The following is a 25,899-nucleotide window of genomic DNA, read 5'->3' on the forward strand; positions in this document are numbered from 1 at the left end:
ATAGAAGAGCAAATACAAAAATTATATTTTATTTTTTCTAATTATATACAGATGAGTATTGGTGGAGATCGTCCCTTTTGTGAAATGCTGCAACTATTTATTCGCAATGATTTATCATATTCTACTAAGATGTTTAAAAAGCTGTTTATTTTGCAACATGGACAAGTTTTCATTTACTTGTTTCAGACAATGTTTCATATGGCCAACTCATGTCAATACAATTTGACATGCTGGCTAGTTATGGAAGGAAAGAAATGTTACCATCAGTTTAAGTTATCCTGTCTTTGTTTTTTTAAAACAGTACTTTGATTACTGGTATGGGTGAAATAAATGGAAACTACAACTGTACAGGTTTCAAGATACAACATTATGTTGTAAACATTGGGCCTGAATAATAGTGCTTTGGATGGCAAGCCAACATGGATTGTCCTTCGCATGCCCTAAGAATCGTGCCAGAGTCTTTACATTTTGTATAATACACATGATGCTGTTGTCAGTTTTTAGATGCCTGATGGATCTAGGGCTTTGATTAATAAGCTCATGACTGAATATGCATTAATAAGAATCGAACGCCGCAGCCGAGAACCAGATTCTTGCTCTCCTCAGAAAGAACATCAATGTGACAGAAGAGATCTTTGCCTTAGAAGTGATCCCTCAACTGGGTGCGAATGCTATGATGAAGAGAGGCAAGCTTACCTATTTGGCATTTGTAACTGCTGTTTTGGCAAGCTTCTATATTTTGTGCATTTCTGGTTTGTTTGAGATGGTCAGTTAAGGGTAATTAGACCCTGGTGGAGTGAAAGAAAGTTGTGGAGATGTTCTATAAATAAGGTGGTTGCAGACTGCAGGGCAATGTACACCAGTCAGTAACTCGTGTGCCAGGCCCTAAATAGCTCTATAGATGTATATGTGATCTGGGTAATGTAATATCCGAGATCTGAGGCCGAAATCCTATGTTCAAGGCATGTGTGCTGTAGATACACATGCTTTGCATACTCCTGCCATCAAGTGTTGGGTCCGGATATTTGCAAGTTGTTTTTCTTCGAAGAAGTCTTTCCTAGTCACAAGGTAAGGTGACTACTCCTTTCGGTGATAGTGTGCATGGGCATCGACTCAATTTTAGATTGTATTTTTTGCGCCATCGGGTTCAGAGGTGTATTGCTGCGCTCCGCTTTGAAACCGTCCTTCAGGTTCCCCTCTGTGCGCCATCCACTCTACCCTCGACGGGATTGATATCGTACGCGTTTCCCTCTCTCCGCGTATCCATTAGATCGGGAAGTCTCATCTTTGATTGAAAACATCGTGGACGGCCTTCAGGCCTAGCCGCGTCGGTCTATTCTTCTGCCGATGAAATAGACCCTGTTAGACCTGGTACCATTGGCGTGAGTCTCCCTTCCATTTTTCACTGATTGCTCCTCTGTTTTTAATATGTTTTGCTTGTTTAGATGCTTTGGGCACTGTGCCACTGCTATTCAGTGCCACAGTTCAAGTGCTGCCTATTTTAAATTGATGTAGTGATTAGTGACTCCATTATTGGCTTATTTGATGTACTTGTCAGACCCTAGTATAGTGCACCATGCGTGCCCAGAGCCTGTAAATCAAATTCTGCTAGTGGAATTGCAGCACTGATTGTGCCACCACAGAAGCAGCTGGTAAAGTGTGTCTCAGGCCTGCCATTGCAGGTCCTGTGTGCAGTCTAGTACTGCCATGTCGACTTGGCAGGTGCACCCATTTGCTAGTCCCTAAACCTTCCCTTTTCTACATATCAGACACCCCTAAGGTAGGCCCACGGGCAGGGTGCATTGTATGTAAAAGGTAGAACATGCCCTGATGTGTGTGGCATGTCCTAATAGTGAACTACAGCCATTTTAGTTTTTCACTATTGCAAGGCTACCTGTCCACATAGGCCAGAATGGGCAAGTTGATTATAACATCTTATAATCCAAACTGACCCAGGGAACATAGTAGAAATTCGAGCTAAGTATGCCTGAACTCAGAATGATAAAATACATCTTTTAGTGAAGTTGGTTTTAACATTCTGTGTTTGAAAATACCACTTTTAGAAAGTAGGTATTGCCTTGCCTAACAATCCCTCTGCTAGCTTGTGTATTGTATGTCTGGTTTTGTGAGTAACAGGGGCTGGGAGACTCCAGGAGACAGGTGAGTCAGCACAAGGCTGAATAGACCTATCTGCATGTAGATTAGTGGGAGGAGTAGCACCTGGGCCTGAAGAGGGCTGTGCCTGCCTTCCACAATGCTGGCTCCACCTCCCGTGGTGTGTCTGAGGACCCTGGCCCACCCCGCCAAAGGAAAGAAGGAGTCCTGTAAGCAAAGTGCTCCAAGACTGCACATAACTGGTTTGGACTAGGTACAGGCCCCTCTGCTTTCAGAGGACAAAGGATTTTGCAGTATAAATATGTGGACCCAGACCCCAAGACTTTAGATCACTTCTGGGAGAACAAACCTTTGCCAAGGAAAGAACCAAGGAAACTGCAGGAGTGTGGACTTCCCCTCTGCCAGTGTGCTGTTTGCTGGGTTGGCCTGCAGTGGTTTCTTTATTGCCAAGGAAAGAAGAAGAAACTTTTGGTTTAAATCTTTTATTGAAAGTTTAACCCAGTAGACATAGGATACATCAACATCTCGGGCGAGCATGCGGTCGCCTTGCCATGAACCGCTACCCCTCTCCTCCCATCGGCAGGGTCCCCGGAGGTTACATGGTGCATGCCCTGCAGTGCCAAATAGGCCCTGCATACGGAAGCGAGTGATAATCCAGTCTTTCAAACATCCAACTTCCAACCCCCCCCCATTGCCCTCCCCAGTCTCACCCGCAATTCCCCCTCTCCGGCGTGGTAAGTGCGATGGCAACAGTTCGTCGTGTTTGGCACGACCGCAGTGCTTAGGTAGGTGAGCAAGGTTCCCCCTGGAAATCCCTCGGAAGTCTAAGTACCCTAAGATATTTTGGGCAGGTGATTTCGTGGAACTCCGCCGAGAGGAGGGAGACGAAGGGCTGCCAGATGTCCAGAAATTTGTCCCGTGTTTGGGTGAGGGAGGCCTGTATTTTCTCCATACCCTTAACATACCATAAGCGATGAAGCCATCCCGTGTGTGTAGGTTTCCTGGAGGTGCCCCAGAGTGACAGGATATGTTGGGTGGCCGCCCCCATCGCCAGCCCCATCTGCTTGCCTCTGACCGATTTCAGAGGGAACGTGATGGCGTTGGGGAGGCCGAGGAGTGTGTAGGCCGGGAATCGGAGAATTTCTGTGTCGAAGTGTTTGTCAAAGCTTTGGAGCACTTCCTCCCAGTACCCTTGAACCTCTGGGCATTCCCATAAGATGTGAGTGAGTGTCCCTCTTTGCCCGCAGCCCCTCCAGCACCCGGGGTCTCTGCATGGGTTGAAGAAGAAACTTTTAAAGAACTTTCATCATCTTGCAGAATATTACTCCGAAGGCTTGATTTGAGCTTGCCTCCTGACCGAAGTCTAAGGGATACCAGACTTCATCCCTTCTGTTTTCCTGCATCTGGAATTTGCTGTTCTCGCTGCTACAGAAGGAATTCTGCAACAGCGACGCCGGCATCTGCATCTAAGCCGTGAGCGCTGCTCCGACTTGCACCGTAGACCTGACGCCGGGCGCCGTGCCACATCGATGCCAGCGAACGACATCGAAGCCTGCCATAGCCGTGAGTGCTGCTCCGACTTGCGACGTAGGCCAAACGCCCGCTGCTGTGCCGCATAAACTCCGAAGCCGACATCATCGCGGAGCAGATTGTCGACGTGGGTGGTCAATAATCCATCGACATCGTGACATCGTACGGAACCGTGCTTTTAGCGCCATTGTGACGTCACCTCCTCTCCGGTCAGGAACGGGCTCCTCCCCTGCATGCGCCATCATCCAGGACACCGACTCATCATCTCTCTCGAAACAGGGATCCGACGCCGCACCTCCCTGACGTCGGGAGCTGTCTTCGTTTTTTCTTTTCCAAGGTACTGTTCTCTGTGGATCTGTTTTGACTCTGAGCCAGATGCCTTGCACCTCGCGGTCGGCACCGTGCTTTGGGATTTCTTTGACCTTGATGTCGTGATAACTCCAGTTGGGGTTATCTGTTTCTAAAAACTGCTTTTAAGTGAATAACCTATTTCTGAACTATTTCTACCATCTTGAAGAATCCTTCTTGATTACAGTATTGTTGATTTTTGTCGTTTGTGGTCTTTTGTTAAGTGTATATAAAAAATACTTATTTTTATAAAACCTGTGTGGTGTCCATCTGTAGTGTTTTCACTGTATTACTGTATGTGTTCACAAATGCCTAACACACTGCCTCTGAGAGATAAGCCTGTCTGCTTGTGCCAAGATTCGAAGGGGGTGAGCAGGGGTTATCCAGGGGTGTAATCCCCTTTCCCTGACTAGAAGCAAGGGTCCCTATTTGGACAAAGTTGCAAATCATTGCCAACTAGAGACCCCCAGATCTAACAGACCCTGTTTCAATTCTGTCCTTGGTGCCTGTCAGGACTCCAAGATTGCAGATAGGCATAATTGCACATAAGAAGGTCAAAAACAACATATCCCGCGCTATGGAGGGCACCTGGTCTGAGCTAACTCGAACTTTGCACCTAAAAAGGTCACCAGAATCGAGTTATAGTTAGCGTTCTAGTGCCCAGCAGAGAACGCGGTGGAATCCAGGTGAGGCTCGCGCTGTCTGAGAACTGCGCACTTCACCAAGGATTCAACCGTGTTAGGAAGTGTATTTTTTTTTAAACTTTTTTTTATTGAACAAGCCGTAGGAAAAACATTGGTACATTAAGTTCTTCATAATTAGACAAAAATTTCCAGACAATATACAAGAGGCAACACTAGACAATACAATACCACCGACAAAGTACACAAACTGCAATAGCGTACGACTGAGCGTACCGTTATTTAAGTGCTAGTACAAGAGAACCAGCTGATATTACACTACAAAATTTGTACTATAATTCATACAAACCTACCGGCATAGTGCAAAAAAAAAAAAAAAGTATCCAAAGATATTTTTGCCTTTCTTAAAGTGCTTACACAAAGACGTGCTAAATTGACTAATATAAAAACAGCTGGTAAAAAAACATCAAGATTACTATACGGTTTATAAAGTGCTAGTGCTATGAAGTATGAGAGCCGCCGATTTAAAACAGCGAAAGTATTATTGCAATTCTTTAAGTGCTAGTGCAGTAACGTGCAAAATTGGCATATATAAAGTGACTGGTGCAATAAAGTGCAGAAACCGCCGATATATAGCAGCAAAGATATTATTACATTTCTTTAAAGTGCAAATGCAGTGTCACGCAAAATTGGCTAATATATACGATAAAGTGCACAAACAGCTGATATAACACAGCAAATATATACTTGCAGTTCTTAAAGTGCAAAAGCAATACCATCTAAAAATTGACTTAAATAAAACAATCAACTTCCTTTTATCGATTCAAGCTTCTCAAAATATTTCCAATTCCTTTCAAATCTTGCAATCGCACCCACTCTACCTGCATAAGCTCTCTCAAAATTACATGTTCTTCTCATTTTATTAATCCATTTTAATTGACATGGGATCACCGTAGATTTCCAATTTTGTAGGATCAAAGACCGTGCTACGACCGTAGAGATAAAAATAAACACTTCTTCTGATTTGTTAAACCTATTCCTTTCTTTGCAGATACCAAAAAGGGCCACCTCTGGCTCTGGTAATAGAATTTTCCCAGTTGCCATCTCCAAGTCTGCGAAAATCCCCTTCCAGAAGGATTCTAACTTTGGACAAGAGAAGAAGATATGATACCAGCCACCCTGACCCCTAGTTTTACATCTAAAACATTTATTCTCACATTCAGGGAATATTCTCTGCAAGGCCTCAGGGGTATAGTACAACAGCCAGCCAGAAAAAAAGGACATTCGTTTATAATTAGCTGCTCGGAGTGCTTTGTTTCCTAAATGACATATAACTTCCCAGTCTTTATCTGAAAAAACGCACTGTAACGTGAGGCTTATTTTTTCTAAATGACTAACAATTATAGGAGATGATCCAGAAGGGAGTAACTTTTTATACCAAAATCCAATACCCTTATGTTTCTCCCCATATAGAGCTGTTAACAAAACATTGGGTGTTGTGTCTAACCCTCCTATTTCTTTTCTTATAAAATAAATCAGTTGTTGGTATTCAAAAAACATGAGCCGTCTGGGATGCGCTCTATCTGATACCGTTTGCCAGCCAATTACCGTATTTTGAATAAGTAGATGCCTTATTTCACAAAATCCGGCAGATTCCCATTCTAACAGGTGATTCAAAGATATCTTAAGACCCACCTTAACACATTCTACCAATTTCAAATAAATAAATCCATCTGAGCCGTATTTTTTAAATAAAAGCCGTAATCTTGATGAATACCCTATCAGTGTCTTATATCTTGTTTTCTTAGGAAGCTTTGCAGTTTTTAAAAAGAAAAAAAGTTGAGAGCCTGATTCCTCAAGCATTTTATCCCAAAAAAATCGTCTCTTGTCTGTCTAATCCTTAATAATCCTGCCACTATGTCAAAAAAAGCTGCTTCATAATATGTTTTAAAATGGGGAAGAGCGAGCCCACCTTGGTTTACAGAGAGTTGTACCACCAAGAGCTTAGCTCTTGAGGCCTTTTTATTCCAAATAAATCTTCTCATCATGGATTCAAGTTCATTAAAAAAGGCCATATTGACTTTAATTGGAATATTACTAAACAAGAATAAAAGCAAAGGCAGTACGTTCATCTTTATCAATGCCAATCAAAGACAAGGGCAATAGGTCCCAGCAGAGAACGCGGTGGAATCCAGGTGAGGCTCGCGCTGTCTGAGAACTGCGCACTTCACCAAGGATTCGACCGCGTTAGGAAGTGTAGTTAGATGTGTTGTCAGTAAATCAATTGTAGCGTTTAGTTTCGAGAGTCAAAGTCACAGAAGTAGTCAGGAAATATTCAGGAAATATCGGACAGCATTTCAAGCCGCCACGAAGAGGAAAAGACAAGCGGAAACTGTGAAGAGCGGCAGGTCTTCGTGCTGTGAGGCAAATCTTACCGCGTAGAGGGAGATGTTGCGGCGCTCTCTCCGGAGCATCTGGGAATGAAAGAAGAAGCGAGAGCTAAGTGATAATATGTTCATACATGCTAGAAAATGAATGTACAAATGTAAATAGAGAACCAATACTTACCGAGTAGAAAGAAACGACATCCCTGTCAGTCAGCATAGGAACAAACGCTGAGAAGTCAGGACCTGAAACAAATGGAAGAAGTATCAGTTATTGTATGGCAGTAATACAAGCACAAGCTGTAAATAGTTTTTTGAATAAAGAATAATTCTTACCAAGGAGAAAAGACAACGTTCTTGTCAACCAGCATTAAAAGAATAAAACGCTGAGAAGGCAGGACCTGAAAAAACAATAATAGAAGTTACTTGAAATACAGATGAATAATTACCAATAGGAAAAGACCTAAAAACACAGTAAGTGAATCCCTAAATAGAATATAAATAATACAGAGTTCAATAAGAGAGTAAAGGCTTTTAACCAACCCATGTAAATATATTACAGGTGTGCTAGAGAGGAAAAATACTGCGAATAAAGGCAGAGAGCGAGGGAGACTTAAAAAGAAGAGAATTAACAGAAAATAGAAAAGTAAGTGAGTTTTACGTAGGGAAGAGGTTTAAGGGTTAGAAGGTTAACAGTGACTAAAGGTTATTTTTCTAATTGCAGAAGAAAGATTTCATCAAAGAATAAAAGCAGACAACACATGGACACTAAACAAGAATTTAGAAGAGGAGCAGAGTTCTGGAAGTCGTAGGGTAAGAAAGTGAGACATAGGGAGTTCAAGAAAGATAAGGACAGGATTAGAATAGAAATTGGTTCATGTTGACATTAATTCTAGCCCACAGGTTTCAGCAACAGTAGAAGTCTGCAGGACGGACTACAGAAGAAACCAGCCAGAACAGTCTCTTCTCTCTTTTGTTATTTTATCCACTTTCCCCCTTCCCCCATGATAGCCTCTTTGGAGACTTGTTACACTAAGCTCTAAGTTGCTGTCGGGGTGGATTCGGGAACCAGCATCTCTGTTCCTGTGTAGTAACATACAGTAATAAAAGTCTGAAAGAGTGAAGTGCCCAAGTTGCATTTTACACCCGAACAGAGATCGCTGAGGGAATAGACTTACAAGGGTTAGGAACCATATTAGATACCATACAAAAAGAGTTGAGTGCAGTCCGAGAGGAAAACCAGAGCCTTAGATTGGAAGTAGTTAACTCTAGAAAGAAACCGCAGAATTGGCACAAAGACTTAGACAACCTTTTGGTTCTTGGTCGGATACTCAAGCTTCATTATCAGAAGGGGCCAATAGGATGACTACTCAGGTGATTCATTACCTGTTACCAGTCATTCCATTAGCGGCACCTGCGCTTTTAGCGGGGATCCACAGAAGGCTCAGATATTCATTACGCAGTGTTCATTACACTTCATGTGCCGCCCTTCCATTTTTCCAGATGCGCAGTCTTGAGTCGCCTTTGTGTTGTCATACCTAAGTGGGGATGCAGCCTCCTGGTCTTTGCCTTTGATTACGAAAGATGATCCCATATTGCGAAATTATGAGAACTTCAAGGAAAGTTTCTTCGAATATTTGACAGAAGGCGAATATCCCAAGCTGTAGACAACGAGTTGCTTGACCTGAAACAGGGGAATCGTGATGTGGTCTATTATTTGGCTCAATTCAATAAGCTTGTGGTGGAAACCAACTGGCCAGAGAGTAAGAGAGCAGCGGTGTTCTATTGTGGATTGAAGGACAAATTAAAAGATGTGTTGGCTGGAATACCCAATAGGCCCACGGAAATCTCTGCGTTGGTAGACTTGGTTTTGGAAATAGATTTCCGTCAAGGGGAAAGAAAAGGAGAAAAGAAAAAAGATTTCAGATCGGAAGTTCCAAGATTTGATCGAGGCAGATCGGAAGGAGGATGAAGTTATGAAGGTCAACAGGGTATCGAACTTATGCAGATTGGAACTATACGGGGTCCTCTCTCCAAAGAAAAGAAGGAAAAAAGAAGAGCCAGCAATCTTTGCATGTACTGTGGATCTGGAGGCCATTTTGTGCGTAATTGTCCAAAGAAACCAAAGGTGAGTTTCAGGCCGAAGGAAAACTAGCGGTCCCTATTCATGGGAAAAAGGTGTAAAAAACAATAATCATACACCTGATAAGTGTTACGTCTTTTGTCCAGCCGGACAAGGAATTTATTCTAGCAATCTAGTAGATAAAACAAGCAGTGTGAACAAATTAATAACAAGTGGGCACAGCCGTGACCCACGAACATTCAAGACAAAACAACGAAAAGAATAGCCAAAAGTGGCAAAGCAAAAATGTCTGTGTACTTGTAGTCAGTGTTACAGACACAGATTGTTATAACCACACCATTGCATTTCACAATATTTCAATATCCTATTGCATAAAGGGTTTTTTGGTCGACGGCGTTTCGATGCCTTAGTTACATGAGGGGCATCATCATCAGGACAAAAATTAAATCATTGTTGTCTTATACTTTCATATATTTTCATTCTGCCTTTTGTCGCATTACTTCACTTTTTAGAATTACATTTAGGGGAAAAACAGAGGGAAAGAAAATGAGAAATACTTATAGTTAGGCATTTTTCTTTTAAAAAGTTGTTATCCTCATCTCTAGTAGTGAAAATTGTGTCTGTGCTAGTGCAGTGAAGGAGAACGGTGCAACAGAGAGCAGTGTTTTTGTGACCGTGAAGACGGGCTAAATCGGGCAGGCACAGGACCGGTTGCGATCTGGACGTATAACGTTGAGTGGTAACTAGGGCCGTCCAGCGAAAAAACAGAGTGAGAGGAGGCAAAAATAGCAGTGCGTTTGCTATGGGACCGTGTAAATATTGAAACAGGTGCTGTTTATAGGGTCTGGGCTCAGCCTCGGTGTGTATACAAATTATGGTGAAGGCGTACAAGAGGTGATTGTGGCGCCAGTGGGTGGAGGAAAATTGCATATTGCATGCACGAGATAAAAAGCGGCGGTTCTCTTTAAAGTACATAAATCAACCTACGCGCATTGACTTTAGGCGGCTCGGCGGGTCTTGGGGATTCAGAAACGATTTAGTCAGGGTTACAATACCATCTTAGTAGTGGTAGATTCCCTTTCTAAAATGGCTCATTTCACAGCTCTGAAAGGAGTGCCAACGGCTAAACAGTTGGCGTCTCATTTTAGCTCTCAGATTGTGAAAAGACATGGAATCCCCAAAATAGTAATCACTGATAGGGGCCCACAGTTCATTTCTCATTTTTGAAAGTCATTTATGGAAGGGTTGGGTACTGAAGTCCGGTTTTCCACCAGTTATCACCCAGAGACTGACGGTCAAACCGAGAGGGTGAATCAAGAACTTGAACAGTACTTGAAATTGTTTCTTTTGAAACAAGAAGGAAACTGGTCGGACTATCTATGGGCTGCAGAATTTGCCCATAATAATGCAAGAAATGTTTCCACCGGTTTTTCCCCTTTCTTCGTGAATTATGGGAGACATCCAAACTCAACACTCAGAAAAACTGAAATCTCAGTTCCAGCAGTAGAGGAAATTGTGACACAATTAGAACAGGTGCATAAGAGCTCAATTGAAATCTAAAACTAGCTAAAGAAAAATACAAGACTTATGCAGACAGGAAGAGACGTGTAGGACCTCTATTGGAAATAGGAGATAAGGTTTGGTTAAGTACCAAAAATCTGAGACTTAAGGGGAATCGGAAGTTTCAACCGAGATTTATTGGTCCGTATTTGGTAGAAGAAAAGATAAATCCGGTGACTTACCGAATCCAATTACCACCATGGCTGAAGATACACCCAGTTTTCCACATATCCTTGTTAAAGAAGGCTCCAGAGAACTCGCAAAAAAACTTGTCACCAAAGCCTCTTCAACTAGAGACTGGCACTGAATTTGAAGTCAAAGAAATTCTAGACTCCAAAATGTAAAAAGGGGAGTTATTTACTTGGTGGACTGGAAAGGTTATGGGCCTGAGGAAAGATCTTGGGAACAAGATGAAGACGTTCATGCTTCAAGATTGGTTAAGGCCTTTCATCGACGGTTTTCAACCAAGCCCCAGAGGAGAGAATCTACCTTGTTGGAGGGTACTGTCAGGACTCCAAGATTGCGGATAGGCTTAATTGCACATAAGAAGGTCAAAAACAACATATCCCGCGCTATGGAAGGCACCTGGTCTGAGCTAACTCGAAAATGGCACCTAAAAAGGTCACCAGAATCGAGTTACAGTTAGCGTTCTAGTGCCCAGCAGAGAACGCGGTGGAATCCAGGTGAGGCTTGCGCTGTCTGAGAACTGCGCACTTCACCAAGGATTCAACCGCGTTAGGAAGTGTAGTTAGATGTGTTGTCAGTAAATCAATTGTAGCGTTTAGTTTCGAGAGTCAAAGTCACAGAGGTAGTCAAGAAATATTAAGGAAATATCGGACAGCATTTCAAGCCGCCACGAAGAGGAAAAGACAAGTGGAAACTGTGAAGAGCGGCAGGTCTTCGTGCTGTGAGGCATATCTTACAGCGTAGAGGGAGATGTTGTGGCGCTCTCACCGGAGCATCTGGGAATGAAAGAAGAAGCTAGAGCTAAGTGATAATCTGTTCATACATGCTAGAAAATGAATGTACAAATGTAAATAGAGAACCAATACTTACCGAGTAGAAAAAAACGACATCCCTGTCAGTCAGCATAGGAACAAACGCTGAGAAGTCAGGACCTGAAACAAATGGAAGAAGTATCAGTTATTGTATGGCAGTAATACAAGCACAAGCTGTAAATAGTTTTTTGAATAAAGAATAATTCTTACCAAGGAGAAAAGACAACGTTCTTATCAACCAGCATTAAAAGAATAAAACGCTGAGAAGGCAGGACCTGAAAAAAACAATAATAGAAGTTACTTGAAATACAGATGAATATTTATCAATAGGAAAAGACCTAAAAACACAGTAAGTGAATCCCTAAATAGAATATAAATAATACAGAGTTCAATAAGAGAGTAAAGGCGTTTAACCAACCCATGTAAATATATTACAGGTGTGCTAGAGAGGAAAAATACTGTGAATAAAGGCAGAGAGCGAGGGAGACTTAAAAAGAAGAGAATTAACAGAAAATAGAAAAGTAAGTGAGTTTTTCGTAGGGAAGAGGTTTAACAGTTAGAAGGTTAACAGTGACTAAAGGTTATTTTTCTAATTGCAGAAGAAAGAGTTCATCAAAGAATAAAAGCACACAACACATGAACACTAAATAAGAATTTCTGGAAGTCGTAGGGTAAGAAAGTGAGACATAGAGAGTTCAAGCAAGATAAGGACAGGATTAGAATAGAAATTGGTTCATGTTGACATTAATTCTTGCCCACAGGTTTCAGCAACAGTAGAAGTCTGCAGGACGGACTACAGAAGAAACCAGCCAGAACAGTCTCTTCTCTCTTTTGGTATTTTATCCACTTTCCCCCTTCCCCCATGATAGCCTCTTTGGAGACTTGTTACACTAAGCTCTAAGTTGCTGTCCGGGTGGATTCAGGAACCAGCATCTCTGTTCCTGTGTAGTAACATACAGTAATAAAAGTCTGACAGTGCCGCACCAAATACCCGTGCACTTATCTACACCACGTCTGCAACTTGTGCCTCTCACGGAGCACAAGGAAGAAGATTGCGAGGCCTGTCGGTCGTTCTGATCGAAAAAGACTCTTCAAGATCGTTGAGCTCGACTACGAGAAATGCAGCGCCAAAGCACTCAATGTACTTCGGATATCTTCGGAGAAGAATCCGAACATGAAGCCACAGCTGCGGAAGAAGAGGAGGCCTTCTCAGTCGCAGAATCAGATTCCGACTTAGAGATCGAATTAGAGTCCGAAGACATTCCAGCTGGACAGGTGGTCGTGAGTACCCAGCTCATTGCAAATACCTCAGGTTTGTGATAGCTGGAAAACACTATCAATTTTAAGTACTCCAGTATGGAGTAACTACTGCTCCCAGAGTATTCACAAAATGTGTGGCAGTAGTGGCTGCACTTCTCATAAGACATTAAATTCATGTCTTCCCATATCTGGACGACTGGCTCATCAAAGCCAGCACACACCAAAAGCGTTTACACCACACTCGGATTACATTAGACCTACTCTACCAATTGGGTTTCACAGTCCATGCTCAAAAGTCTCAACTTCAGCCTTCACAAATGCAGTCTTATCTGGCAGCGGCTCTATACACTTGCACATCTTCACAGCTTGACAATTTAAGGTCTATGGGAAAGCAGGTACAAAGATCTACACATCAATTATCTAGAGCTTCTAGCTGTATATCTAGCACTGAAAGCTTTTTAGTCTCACCTCATAGGGAAAGTTGTCCTAGTCCGCACCAATTACATGACAGGAATGTACTGTGTATGAAAATAGGTGGGGGACACATTCTCTGCAACTGTCACTCCTCCTCCACTACAAAGCGCATCTTCCTGCAGAGCATCTCCAAGGAGTGGGTAATCAAATTGCTGACCTCCTAAGCTGAAGGCAGCAACAAATTCACAAGTGGGAACTTCATCCCCAGGTTCTCCTTCCATACATTCAACAGTGGGGATTCCCCCAAACAGATTTGTTTGCCACAGTGGACAACTCAACATGATCAAACCTCATTTCCAGGTTCCCACACCCTCTATCCAAATGCAATGCCCTATGGATGAACTGGTCAGGGATACATGCCTACTCTTTTCCGCCTCTCCCTCTCCTTCCATTTCTGGGCGGAGGCTCAGGCAAACATCCCTCCTACTGATTCTAGTAGCTCTCATTTGGGTTTATCAACCGTGGGTCACTACACTTTGAGAACTGTCAGCAGTTCTTCATCAAAAGCTACATCTCAATTCCAGCCTTCTCACACAGAGCCATGGAGAAGTCAGACATCCAAATCCCAAAGAGCTCAATGTAGTGATTTGGCTCCTGAAGTTATAGAGTTTGGATATCTTAACTTGCCAGCAGAATACATGACCATTCTTAAAGAAGCAAGAGAGCCTACTACCAAAGCATGCTCTGCAGCTAAAAGGAAATGATTTGTTATGTATTGTACGAATAACAATATTGATCCTCTAAATGCGTATGCTCAAGATATAATTTGTTACCTTCTGCATTTACAGCATGCTGATTTATCCTACACTTCCATTTGTTTGCATCTTACAGCAATATCTGTATATTTGCAAAACAGACAACATCTATCTCTGTTCAAAGTTCCAGTAATTAAAGCCTTAATCGGAGGGCCTTAAGAGAATACCACCACCCAGAGTACCTCCAGGACCAGCTTGGAATCTGAACATTGTGCTTACACGGCTCATGGGTCCACCTTTTGAGCCATTACACAACTGCACAGTACAGTTTCTTCCATGGAAAGTCGCCTTCCTCATTGCAGTCACTTCATTAAGGAGAGTTGGTGAGCTACACGCTTTAACCTTAGAAGAACCCTTCTTTCAACTTCATAGAGACGGGGTTAGTTTTTTGCACCAATCCAAAGTTCCTTCCCAAAGTGGTTTCTGCTTGCCATATCAACCAATCAGTTGAGTTGCCCGTGTTCTTTCCTCAACCTTATTCGGTAGCAGAACGAGCTCTTCATACACTTGATGTCAGAAGCTATTGTATTACATTGAAAAAACAAAAGATTTTCGCAAAACAAAACAACTGTTCATTGCATTTGCTACACCTCACAAAGGCAATCCCATATCTAAATCGGCTATTGCAAGGTGGGTTGTTAAGTGCATTCAAACCTGCAACACTGAAGCTAAACAAACGTTATACCTCCTACAGCATATTCCACTCGTAAAATAGGAACATCTATGGCCATTTTAGGTAACTTCCCTATAGCTGACGTTTGTAAAGCAGCAACATTGTACACACTTTTACCAAACATTACTGTGTGGCTGTGTTAGCTCATCAACAAGCCAATGTAGGCCAAGCAGTGCTAAAACACTTTTTTTCAATCAGCTGCAGCATCCTCTAGTTAGCCACCACTTTAAGAGAATACTACTATGTAGTCGATTCAAAGCATGTGTATCTACAGCACACATGCCTCGAACAGATTATGCTACTTACCCAGTAAGCAGCTGTTCTTGGCATGTAAAGCTGTTGATTAACATGTCCCCGGCCACCTCCCAGGGTACCTGTAGCTGTTGCAGTTTTGCATTATTTACATTGCATACACATTGACATCTCTGTTCGACACTTATTTACTCCATTCTCATCCTCTTGCGGGAAAACAGTCTAACATTGGAGTTGATGCCCATGCGCGCTATCACCAAAAGGAGAAGTCAACTTACCTTGTGACTAGGAAAGACTTCTTCGAATAAAAGCATCTTGCAAACATCCGACCCCAACACTAGATGGCAGGAGTATGTCAGAGGCGTGCGTGGCTACAGCTTTACATGCCAAGAACAGATGCTTACTGGGTAAGTAGCATAATCCTTGTTGGTTATGGAAGACTCCAATTTGTCTGAATGTTGGGACATGCAATCACTAGCCCATCATAGAATCCTCTATGAAGGAATTAAATGGTCTCCAAGTGGTCGATCGTGAGCTACTGGTAGCTCGCCGACAACCTGTCTGAAGCTCGAGACCTGACTTTCACTTTAGTACCCTATCATCGTTTTTTTAAATTTTAGGCTTTTCAGCCCGCTTAACTGTGTCTACCGTCATAGGAACCTGCTGCTCCTGCTGGCTATCTTAGCCTATCTGGGGCGGCTGAAGTGGCTGATGTAGGCCCAACATGAGCAGTGTTAACTTGCTCACGGAGAACCACAATGTCTGCCTTCTGCTGCTGCATCGTGCTTTGACCCTGCCTGACTTGGAACCCAGAGCGACTGCCTTGCAGGAATAATTATCTCCGTATACCGAAGCTCAGGAGCTGCAGCAATTGCCATCAGGGCCGGCCCTAGGCATGTGCAAAGTGTGCACCTGCACAGGGCCGCCAAACCCCAGGGGCCGCCACGACGAGGATCGGATCGGAAGGATCAATGATACATCGTGGCACTGGCGCCCCCCTGGCAGGATTTGGCGGCCTCCGGCTCCGACCCCGGCTTCCAATACTAAGTTCCGAGTCCGACAGTCACAGTTCCAAGCCCTGACACACTGAGTCACTCCCCCCCCCCCTCCCCCCCTCCTCCCTTTAACTTCCCTGGCCTCTGGCTCCGAGTCAGCACCGACCTCGTTCCTGATTGGGCAGCAGGGGCGCCGGGGTGTTTCAAATCATCATGACTGTCACCCGGCTGGCTGGCACAGACGCCGGAAGCCAGGATAGAGTGATCTGCGGCAGCGGGCAGACTCAACCTAACCTGCTGCTTGACTTCCCCGCGTGCGTAACTAACTTGTGGGACTGGCGGCGTATGACTCTCTCTGCACAGCCCAGCCATTTGGTGGTCGTCGACGTCGGAGTCGGACAAAAGCTGAGCGGCCCCTGAGCTCAGACTGAGAATAAAGTGAAGAAGTGTGAACGCACCTGCCGAGAAAGGGCAGAATAGATCCATTCTCTCAGATGATTGATAATGATATTTCTGCACACTGTTTGTGGCACTGACTGACTATCGCGACGCGTCATGGCAAGCAAGCGAATCATTTGCAGCTAGGTAGCCGGGCGTGAGTGTAGCTGTTAATGCTTGAGGCCGGAGGGGCGAATTTACTGCACTGCAGCCGGGAGTTTTGCCGCATCGAGGTAGGCCGTCCGCTGTCTGTCTTCCAGTGGCATAGCCGGCCACTGATTTCCTTTAGGCCCCTCTCCGCCTGTGTGCCTGCAGGGCCTATAATAAAGGTGGAGTCGGGGGTACTATTTTGTATTAAATTAAGCGGCAGTATATGGCTCGAGTCCCAGCCAGCGGAAGGCCTAATCATTGCCGAGTATTACATTTCGGAATCACTGACACTTTCTCCGAGGGGCAGGGGGCCCGCCGCATTCAATTTGCCGGTGCCGCATCCATCGACTCGTAGGCCGCTGTCTGTCTTCCAGTCAGTGGCACTAGCAGCGGGCGCGGCCTCCCATGTAAACTGGTGGTGATTGATTTCTTTAGGCCCCCTGCTCCGCCTGTGCCAATAAAGGTGGAGAGAAAGGGTATTTCTGCACTATTAAGCAGCAGACAGTTGAAATATGGCTCCAAGTCCCAGCGACTCCTGGGGGCCCCTAGAGTTCGGGGGGCAGGTGAGCGACCGGGCCAACCCGAGCGTTTTCAGTTTGACACAGCCAGGCGCGGGCCCTGGTGGAGCGTGGAGTGAGCTCCGCCCCGTCCGGACCCCCTTTTCCGGGGCCCCCACCTACGCTCCCTGCACAGGGCCACCATGAGCCTAGAGCCGGCCCTGTTGCCATATTATGCACAACCAGACCTGCATCAGGTTTGTGGCCAAGAGAAACATTAAAAAAAATGTTTTAATGCATATGGGCATTGCTTTTTTCCAGGTATTTGAAACACGAGCGGTTTTCAATGCTTAAGAATCTTCTATGCCTGAAAAATTACGAGAGGTGGGATTATATGATGTTCTAGTTCTTCTGGGTAGATCATGCACATTGAATTTAATCCATAACAACTTTAGTTTAAAATCACTAAATATCCTCTGTCAACTTCTAAATGAGTTTTTAGACAAACCTTTCAATCCCTGCAATTGCATCTGCTAATCCAATCTCTCATAGACTGAGCAGTCTAAGCTCGACATCCTTCCAAACGTGGCAATAACTAAGAATGCACCATTATGTCGAGTCATTGCAAAGTTTCTCTTTTGGTAGCCATGACTGCTCGTGTGAAGTAGACCTTGGATCATGAGTATGCTTTGTCTGGTTTACAATGTGGTTTGTGTTGTAATGTAGTTGTCGGTGTATAATGCAATGGTAAGCTTACATTGATATAGTTTTATTTGAAACACTATTGTAATGTCACCAGTAAATGTAATCACCATTTCACAGACTTCTTTTATTTTTAAAGAAATAATGTTCCTCGCACATTATTTCTGGCCACAAACCGGAACCAGGAGCATCATTTTATATGTCTATTCACAATACCTTATTGAAATAATGGAATAAATGTAAAATTAGGTTCCTGGCTACCTTTTGTGTTCAGGGAGAACTTCCAATAGGTGATTTATTTTAAAAAAAAAAATCCATGTAAAATGATGCCTTACTTTAATGACATAATGGGAGTAATTTAAATGTTAATTTTATGAAGCAATGAATATAAAAGGCTTAACACTTCACTTTAAATGTATCCCATTTAAAAAAGTACCCCACCCCTGCAGAGGCCATATTTTTCTGTTGTTAATTGGGCCAATAAATAACATGGAGAGCTGAGCATTGTTCAAGTGAAGGATCTGTGGCCCCTTCCTTCCATGTGCAATGACTTGCAAATAGTGACAGAAAAGTCATACAAAAAAATGATGGAGTCTTTTTAACTCCTTAACCGTGGAGCGAATTCCGCCGCAGTGTGGGAGTTTTAATCAGTGGGCGGGGCTGCGTCAGCCAACGGACGTGTGCAGCACTTGCGATGTAGTGCTCGCGTTGGCTGAGGCGCGCACGGAACAGGTTAAAAATAACTTTGTTTATTTCTCCTACATGCAGAAGCATTTCATGTGAACATCAGATTATATCACTACATTGAGAGGCATTATTAGAAGTAATAACTCTTGAACATGAAATTATGTACTCCCACCGTCCATGATAACAATGCTATATTAATGAACTAAGTGGCAAGTCATGTGCAGCATACATGTGCCATAGGTTATTATTAAATGGAGCAAATGCATAGTCTGGCAGGGGACATTTTGGTACAGCGCACACCCTGAACTCAGGCCTTTCCAGGTCCCGGCATGTGATAAGGTGGAAAATGGAGGCATGATGTAATAAAATAATTATATTGCAGCATTTATATAGTGCTTACTCCCTTTCTGTGGGGCACTGAAGCACTTACCTACCTGGTCAGCAATCTAATCCATATAGGCTGTGTGGTTGGAAAGGTGTTATCTTTATTTTGTGATCCTATGCGGTAAGTGTTACCATGTTGTGCTTGATGACCACTGAGGTGCGGTTACCGAGTTATGGAACGTAGTAGTGTGGTGAATGAGGAGGTGTGAGAGAAAGATGTGAACTTTATGGATTTTAGTACAATGGCAGCTGTTAACAACAGAGCAGGTCTGTATGATTTCTTATGATTGTAGTCTTCTTAGCTGGTTACCGCAGAGGTCAGGAGCACACAATGTGTTGAAGCGGAAAGCCAGGGCTAATACCAGGCTCTCTGGTTTCATATTGTGCATTGCAGGCACTAAATGAGTATCTCTTTATCCCTAATTAGTGAACCTTGGTGTGGGTGGGACTTTGGGAAAAATGCACATATTACTCGGCCTTTAGTAGCTCACGATGATTTTCACGGATCAGAAGTAGCTTTCACTACAGAAAAGGTTGGAGACCCATCTAGGAAGAGGGATTTGAATTCACCCTTTCCAGTTACCAGTATACTGCAAGGTGGTAGGACTGAGTTCTTTAGTTTCTCCAGTATTGGGATATCTTTCATAGCTACACATGCTTGAATCATTCCCCGTCGTCGGAGTGGGAGTCCAACGGTACATAAAAATAGCAATAAATATGCATGAAATAGCCATAACATAGGTAAATTAGACTCAGGAAGTAAAATAGCTAGAAGTTAATAGGAAAAAATCTTCCACTTTCATGACTCGTCCAAGTCCTTATATATAGTCCAAACTACAGCCAATCAGGCGACAGCACCCTCCAGAATGTTCTCCCCAGAGGCTCAGGCTCTCAGATTTTCTACCCCATATCGTGTGAAGGGAGTCTCCTTGAGCTCTGCTCAGTACTTCTCAGGTTTCTTCAGAATTTCTTCATTTCATGATGTCGTCTTCTAAGAAATCTCTCTTTAGACCTTCTAAGTCTTGTGGGAAGCTCCGGCTGTTTTCTGAAGACCCCCACAAGAAGTGCATTTATTGCTTGTATCAGGACCACCAGGTGAGAGACTGCAAAATCCGCAGAACTTTCCCTAAAATAACTCTGAGGGACACAGAGGGACGTCTACTTCTGTGGCTACAGAAGATTAAGGATCAAGACAACCCTTTATCTGATGTTGAAAATGTTTCTTCTTTCAGGACTGCTGCCTCTAGGAAAAGGACTAGCAACACAGATTTGACTTCTCCTGGGGCGGGGGGTTGAAAAAACAGCACACCTCTAAGAGTGCTGAGTTGCCTTCCACTTCCAAAAAGGCTCCTCCACCTAGTAAGGGCCAAACTCTACCCTCTACACCCCGAGAAAGTCTGTAAAATCTCAGGCTTCTAAACCTATCTCTGACAGAGATTTACCTCAGAAACGGGGTCCCTCGTCGATGAGCTTGACGACGTCTTCGTCGACGAAGCTTGCTGTCGACGCGACAACAAGACTACTGCAATCTTCTCGTCTCCAAAGCCTCAGATGATACGGTGGTCGGCTTCCTCGCCGTCGACGCTGGTGTCCGTCTCCGTGAGACCAACCACGTCAGTCACTGCCTTCTCGTCGATGAAGAGATTGAAGTCTACCGTCGACGTCCCTCCGTTGACAGAGTAAGAAAACCTCGTTGACGATTGTCTCGTCGACGGCGATTGCATTGTCGGCGATTACCTCATTGAGGATTTCCTCGTCGACGATTGCCTCATCGACAGTAGCCTCATCTACGCCTGCCTCATCTGCTACTGACTGTCGGCGCTGCTATCTTCCTGCACAGGTCTTCAAGTTTGGTCGCCATCTACAGCCACAGCATCCTCAAAGACATCTACGGTGTTGTCTACACCATTGCCACAATCAACGACAGCGCCTTCCTCGCTTCGAAGGCGCAGATCTTCCTTGGAGGTCCTCTCTCCAGTTCACACATCCCCCAGTAGAGTTCCTCTTGCGTTGCCTGAGCAGTTACTGGATTATGGGGTAGAGAAGGATGAACCTGATGAGGATGACAGATTTCGTACTGCCAGGAGCCTTTCAGAACTCTTCATTAAATATCACGACGTAGATCAAGAAGAGGACTACTATCCTGATACTGCTTCTCCAGCTCCAGAGTAAATCCCTATGGCACAATTACCTCTATCACTTCTAAACAATCTGCAGTACATGTTAGATGACTATTACCGCAGATTTTCTCCATCTGAATCTGCTTCTTCTGTCCCACCAACACTATTCCTCAATCTTCAACAGTGTTGAGGTTGCCCAGACCAGTTTTTCCGGTACCTTCAATGTTGCATCATCAGGAAGCTCACACCACGGATTATGACAGGAAAGAAGGAGAATTGGATGACTACCAAATACAAACGGCATCTTCTTCGACTCCTGCTCCTGTTGACTCACCTCCAGTTGACATTGGAGGTTTTCATGTTCTGATGGAAAGAGCAGCACAACGGTTCCTTCTTCCCATGGAAACAAAGAAGGATGATTGTTTCCTTTACAATTTTAAAGACCAGCCGAGGAAGCAGGTGCGAACTATCCCTATTATTGACTTTATTTGGCAGGAAGGACTGAAAGTCATGCAGACTCCTGCCTCCATCCTGGCAGTCCTGCCTCGCCTTGAAAAGAAATGCAAGGCACCGGATAACTCCCCAGCATGTCTGATAGGTCAGACTACACCAGATTCCGTTATCGCCCAAGCAGCGCAACGCGGAGCACGGAATCCCTCCTCTCCATTGTCAGCTCCACCGGATCGGGTTTGGAGACGTCTAGACGCAATTGGAAAAAAGGTTTCGACCATGGCGGCCACTACTGTCCGTGCAGCCAACTCACTGGCCATCTTAGGCTGTGGTGATAGGCAGATGTGGTCTGACATCTCCCCCTTCATCAATATGTTACCTGAGCCCTCCAAGGCGGAAGCGCCCAAGATACTCCAGGAGGGAGAACAAATCTTGGCTGGGATTATCGATTCTGCAATGGATGTTGCGTCTACAGGTTTTCGGCAGCTGGCAGGTACTGCTGTCCTGCGGCGACAGGGCTGGTTTAAGTCCAGATCTTTTCATCAGGAAGTTTAGATGAAGATAATCGATATGCCTTTTGACAGCGAGTCTCTTTTTGGCCAGCATATTGACGACACCCTACAAGCCATTAAAAAAGATACAGAGACAGCAAGAACTGTCGGTACTCTTCAGTTTTAAAAAACACCTTTTCGTGGCACTAGAGGTGTGGATCCTTCTCCAGCCGAGGAGGCTATAATCAGTCAAGGCAATACCAGTCCTATCAGGGTAACCAATGCTACTCTTCACAACGACAACAATCCTTCAGGCAGCAACCAACTACATCTTATGCACAAAACAGGAATAGGTCATCCTACCGGGGACGGAATACGTCTAAAAAGCAGTGACAACTGCCACCTGCTCTACCACTCAATCCTACAAAAGTTGGAGGAAGGATCTCCAGTTTTTACTCAACCTGGTCTGCTATAACCACAGACAAATGGGTCTTGGACATTATGGCCAGAGGCCACGTTCTAGACTTTACTAAGCTTCCTCCGAATTCTCCTCCCAAAGGCCTGCCTCCAGCTCATCTCACAGAGCTTTTCTCCCAAATAAATTTGATGGTAAAAAAGGAAGCGATCTAAGTGGTTCCAAAGTTACAAAGAAGCACCGGTTTATACTCCAGATTTTTTCTAATAAAAAAGAAATCTAAAGAATGGCGCCCCATCTTGGATCTTCGTTCCCTTAACAAATATCTCCAAAAACAATCCTTTCGGATGTTGACTCTACAAGAAGTCCGTCAACTCCTCTCTACAGGGGATCACATGACTTCCCTCGACCTCCAAGATGCTTACTTTCATGTCCCGATTTTACCCAGACACAGAAAGTTCTTGAGGTTCAGAGTAGCTGCAGGGACTTCCAGTTCAAGGTCCTTCCCTTCAGACTACGTTTCGTGCCCCTTGTCTTCACCAACCAAAGTTTTGGCACCGGTGGCTGCACACCTTCAACTAGAAGGAATTCAAATTTTTCCTTATTTAGACGACTGCCTTATCAAGGCGAATTCTTACGCACTCCCAAACATCCATACTCAGAAATGCCTGTCACTTTTCCAGTCTCTGAGTCTCTCCATCAATCTGGACAAGTCTCAACTCATCCCATCACAAACAATATCGTTCTTAGGAGCCACCATAGACATTCTACGGACACACGCCTTTGTCTCAAACGAAAGACAACAAAAGCTGTGCAAGCTTGCCCAACGACTACGATCAGAAAGGTGCGTTTCTGTCCGACAGTTCAAGTCACTTCTAGGGATGCTCTCATCCTGCATTCCTTTGGTCCCCAACTGTCATCTCAAGATGAGACCCCTGCAAGAGGAGCTCAACAAGCAATGGCTACAGGTCTCGGGGTCCTTCGACGATCTCATCCGCATCACTCCTCAGATGCAGAAGGCTTTACTCTGGTGGACTTGCAAAAGGAACGTGGCAACAGGCCTCTCATTCCTAGTGCAAGCTCCAAGTTTCATCATCACCACGGACGCCTCCCTCGAAGGGTGGGGAGCACACCTTCAAGGACTAACTGACAATGGCAAATGGGATGCTCAACAAAAGACTTGGCATATCAATCTTTTAGAGTTGCTAGCAATCTTCCTGGCTCTAAAATCTTTTCGCACCATCATTCTAGGAGCATCAGTAATGATCCGGACGGACAACACACCAAGTATGCACTACCTAAGCAAACAAGGAAGGACAAGCTCCACTCTGCTGTCCCAGCAAATTTTGGATTGGGCGATCCGACATCAAATAACTATGGCAGCAGTCCATGTTCCGGGAGTATACAACATCCCAGCGGACTCCCTCAGCAGGTCAACAGTGTCCAATCATGAGTGGGAGCTCCATCAACCTACCTTGGATCGTATATTTCAAAAGTGGGGTCGACCCGATCTGGACTTGTTCGCGACCAGTCTGAACCGCAAATGCCCATTCTAGGCAAGTTGGCTTCCCCAACAAGACTCGTGCGGGGATGCATTTTTGATGAATTGGTCGCAGATCTATGCCTATGCTTTTCCGCCGATAATGTTGGTTCCCAGGGTTCTCCGGAAAATGAAGGAGGAGCCTTGTCGCCTTCGCCTTATAGCTCCCAGAGGGTCTCGCCAGATTTGGTATACTGAACTCGTCCTTCTATCCAAATGCAATCCCATTCAGTTGCAACCAATACCGAATCTCTTGTCCATTCACAACAGGCAGATCTGCCATCCGGATCCTGCATCTCTGCGCCTAGCAGCCTGGCGCCTGAACACCTTGAATTTGCTCACTTAGACGTTCCTTCGGAGTGTAGGGAGGTCTTAGCTAATGTTAGAGCGCCCGCCACAATAAAAACCTACATGCTCAAATGGAAGCGAGTTTGCTTCATCCAATCCGTGCAACACCGGAACAATTATTGCCTTTCTTTTTACATTTGGCAAAGTCGGGACTTTCCTATTCTACTCTTAAAGTATTCTTAGCAGCTATCTCAAGATTCCGACAAGATAGTTCACATTCTCTTTATTCCTCTCGGATCATTCAACAATTCTTCAAAGGATTGTTTCGTATGTTTCCTCCCATCCGCTGTCCACCTCCACCCTGGCATCTTAGCATTATTCTGTCACAACTCATGCGACACCCCTTTGAACCTATTCATAGAGCTGACTTGAAGTTTGTGTCGTGGAAGATGCCTCTGCTGTTGGCTCTCACAACAACCAGGTGAGTCAGTGACATTCAATCCTTCACTATTAAACCGCCTTTCCTCCATTTCACCAGGGACTCGATAGTGCTCTGCACTAACCTCATTGTTATGCCTAAAGTACCTTCTGATTTCCATCTCAATGAACCAGTGATATTAAAGACTTTCTTTCCTGATTCTCAATCACCTGCGGAAAGGGCTTTACATACCCTTTGTGAGAAGTTGGCCTGGTATATGATGTTCACTATTCTAGTGAGCATCTTGCACCAGTCCAAACAACCCTTAGGGTGATGGTTGTAAAGTCAACCTTATAGACCAGCTATCCTAGTGGTAGCATGGTATGGCGGTTCAGAAGGAGGGACTCGGACAACAGAACTAGGTAAGTGGGGTTTTATTTTTATAAACGTTTTTTTCTTTCTTTGAGTCTGTCTTTCACGTGCTAATGTGGCAGGGTCCAAGGTATCAGCGAGGGCTCGAAATCTGTGAGAACTGGTCCGCCTTCTCTCTTCCTCTGGGTTTTCCAGGCTTCTATCTCGGGCCGGGTCCCAGCGCCACATGCGGGAGAGAAAGAAAGGCTTTAGCACTCTGCTCTATGGTCTTTCGATAACCCCTAGGGACCCTCGGGAAGTGCGGACACCGGTGATTTACGTGCTCGATATTCTAGATAGTGTAAGGCAGGTGAAGGAAAAACGTGGTGAGAATCGGAGGATAGGGGAGGGGTTTGGGAGTGACAGGGACGGAAAGTAAGGTCGCTAGTCACAGTATTTACAAGGCGTTGCCACGCCGACCCAGCCAACCCGCTACCCGGTCACGCACCTGTGTGAGCCACACTCCTCCGTGGGTGTGGCTGTGCGGTGCTTGGGAACGGTGGCCTCCAGGCACAGCTACTCTCGCACTCCGCTCGTCCGTAACATCCTCCCTCGAACCTTCTCCGTCCTCGGCAGTCTCCCTTCGCTCTCCTCTCTTCCTCCAGGTGTCGAGACACATCTCCGTCTTGACTTCCTCCTTTTTGATTGCGTCTCCGGACGACACGTCAGTTGGGGGCGTATACGGCTCCTCCAATGGGCTCGCTTGGCATATCAGCGCGGATACGGGGGAGTGCTTTCTCTTTCATCCTCGGCGCCCTTAAAGGAACAGTTCTCCTCAGTTGCTTGTACTTGCCTCCACCACGCTTCGGACTCCGTTTCCCAGGTGTCCTGAGGCGATGA

The 25,899-nt window shown here is 44.7% G+C and overlaps 1 protein-coding gene across 2 annotated transcripts in view; it reads left to right on the forward strand.

Moving 5' to 3' along the window:
* Positions 1-25,899, forward strand: part of ATF6 (activating transcription factor 6) — a 1,839,477-nt gene that overhangs the window by 620,539 nt on the left and 1,193,039 nt on the right. The gene's annotated exons all lie outside the window — the stretch shown is intronic.

The sequence above is a fragment of the Lissotriton vulgaris genome, chromosome 1_1 (genome assembly GCF_964263255.1).
Source record: "Lissotriton vulgaris chromosome 1_1, aLisVul1.2, whole genome shotgun sequence".
Taxonomy (NCBI): domain Eukaryota; kingdom Metazoa; phylum Chordata; class Amphibia; order Caudata; family Salamandridae; genus Lissotriton; species Lissotriton vulgaris.